Below are 3,016 nucleotides of genomic sequence, written 5' to 3' on the forward strand. Positions count from 1 at the left end.
GGCATCCCTCTACTCACCCACACCCCTTGTTATTCTGTGGTGATGGCAGCCACACGCCGCAGCCGAACTAGTGAACCCTCGTACTCCTCTCTGCGTGGGCATCCACTGTCGCGTCATCCCTGGCTCTGCGTCATCCCCTTCCTAGGCCTCGTCGTCGTCCACCGCCTTGGTGCTCTCGGCGCGGCATGGTCAACATGGTCAACGACCGACTTCCATCGGAAGAGTAATGTACGTGGAGAGGCTGACAGTTGGGTCCACGGTGATTTGCCAAGTAAGTCGCTTTGTCAGGCCTGTTGGGCTACAAATCTTTCAAGACGAGGAGAGATTCATTCGGATGGCCGAGAAAATGGCCTATCAATAATGAGAAATGGGTTGTACATTTTTAAAACACATCAAACCAGCAATTAGTTTCAAATATCTTTTTTTCATTTCGAGATTTTAAATTGCATTTATTTTTATGCGTGTACAATTTGTTGGATTTTATATTGATATTCATTTATTTTTAAAATCAATTTGAATATGACTCGAAATATCGGGATTAAAAACAGTTCGGACCGCACCGAAATATGCAAAATTTCGTATAATTTTTTAACTGTGGCCACAATATGGGTTGTAATGCTAACAAAAAAAATATGGGCTCCAAAAAACCCTTAAGAATTAGCAAATGGGCTATAAATTATTAGAAATAATGGCAGATGGGTTGTATGCTGTTTTCCACATATTTGAGGCTTTCCTAAAAAAAGGTTGACGCACAATCAGTGATTGTTGGATTTCCATTCAACGGCCGTCGTGCTTCTTCAATCTCTGCTCTTCCTGCTTCAGCCGCTCAAACAAGCGCCGGCGGGACTGCCTGCTCCCTCCTCCCTGCTGACAGCTGTGCTGCCGCGCAGGCCTCACCGCCCCACCGTACTCCCATCGCTGGCCTAGCAATCCTTCTACTCACCCACACCTCCTGTTATTCTCCGGCGACGGCAGACGAACCAGTAAACCCTCGTAAGTCGTACTCCCCTCCGCGTGGGAAACAACTGCCGAGTCTTCCCTGCCTCCGTGTCGTTCCCTTCCTAAGCCTTGCCGTCGTCCACTGCCATGGTGCTCTCGGCGCGGCCTGGTCAACATGGTCAACGACCGACATGCATCTGAACTGGACTGTACGTGGAGAGGCTGACAGCTGAGTCCACGGCCGCACGCAAGGAAATGCCTCCTTATTACGTGCAAAATAATGATTCCTCCACCTGACATCTGGGACCGACCGAAAGGTTCTCTGTATTTCGCGAAAAAAACGTTACCGCCGCTGACAGCTTGGACCCACCAGCTATATCTTCGCACGCAAGGAAGTGCCTCCTTATTACGCAAAAAAAATGAATACTCCCCCTGCTAGCTCGGACCCAGTATAGTGGCAGGCTGACTTGTGGGCCTACTAAGTTGACGGGGACGGAGGGCTTTGTCAACTTATTGAATACTCCAGTGATCGTACGATGTCCATCCAACGGCCGTAGTGCTTCTTCAACCTCTGGTCTTTGTTCTCCAGCCGCCCAAAGCAGCGCCGGTCGTGCCGCATGCTCTTGCCTCTCGTGGCCGGTTGTGGTACCGCGGAGGCCTCACTACCTCCTACTACTCCCACCGCTAGCCAGGCCATCCTTCTACTCAGCCACAACCCATGTTATTCATCGGCGACGGCAGCCTCACACCACAGCCGAACCAGTGAACCCTCGTACTCCTCTTCGCGTGGGCATCCACTGCTGCATCTTCCCCGACTCCACGTCGTCCCCTTCCTAGACCTCGTCGTCGTCCACCGCCATGGTGCTCTCGGCGCGGCGTAGTCAATGTGGTCAACGACCGACTTCCATCGGAAGAGTACTGTGCATGGAGAGGCTAACAATTGGGTCCATGGCGGCCGCAAGGAAGTGCCTCCTTATTACATGGAAAATAATGATACCTCCACCTGACAGCGGGGACCCACCAGACGGGCCACCGTATTTTGCGAAAAAAATGTTTCCCCCTGACTCCTGGAACCCACCAGCTACACCTTCGCACGCAAGGAAGTGCGTCCGGGCAAAAGAAATGATTCGCCCCCCTGACTGCTGGGACCCACCAGCTACATCTTCGCACGCAAGGAAGTGCCTGACAGTCGGGACCCACCTGGTCGAAGCGTAAGTAGCATTGTCATTCTGGTCGCGAACGTGTACGTACATATATACTGGTCGATGTAGAGGCGTGCACGTGTTGTAGTAGAGGCGCGTACGTGTCGTAGTAGAGGCACGCACGTAGCATGTACATGTACGTATAGCGGCCAGTGTGCAAGAAAGAGAATACGGCCACGTATGTGTACATACAGGCGGGGTCTCGAACGCCTACTCGCGCATACGTACGGCCAGGGCCCGTGTACATGGCTGGGTCGAAACGGAGAAACAGCGTCGTCGTCGTGTTCATGGGGAGGCAACGGAATGCGTCGTGTTCATCGGGAGGCAACGAACGCGTGGGAGCCAACCGGCTAGGTCGGAACGAAATGTGTCGTCGTGTTCATCGGGAGGGCTTGGACGGAACAAGCGATGGAAACGAGGCATGGCATACCGCAGAACGGAGGAAACGGCCTTGTGTTCGACTGGCCACGTTCGAAACGAGATCCGGTTCATCGGGAGGGGTCTGGCGTACCGCAAAACAGAGGAAACGGACCTCCTACGGTCGAAACGGGGGTCTTGTTGATCGGGAGGGGTGTGGTATACCGCAAAACGTACGAAACAGACTTGTGTTGGAGCGCTACAGTCGAAATGGGGGTCCTGTTCATCGGGAGGGGTGTGGCGTACCGTAAAACGGGACTCCACGGGATACTGTTCATCTCCACCATCGACCTCCTCCAGCCTCCACGGGCTCCTATTCATCCAGCCTCCACCACGCGCTACTCCACCGGCTACTGTTCAGCCACCCCTCCACCGTCCACTGTTCATCCAGCCCTCCACGGGGTCATCCTGTTCATCCAGAGGCAACGCCACGGGGTCCTGCATCCACCCCCACTGCT

The sequence above is a fragment of the Triticum dicoccoides genome, chromosome 4A (genome assembly GCF_002162155.2).
Source record: "Triticum dicoccoides isolate Atlit2015 ecotype Zavitan chromosome 4A, WEW_v2.0, whole genome shotgun sequence".
Taxonomy (NCBI): Eukaryota; Viridiplantae; Streptophyta; class Magnoliopsida; order Poales; family Poaceae; genus Triticum; species Triticum dicoccoides.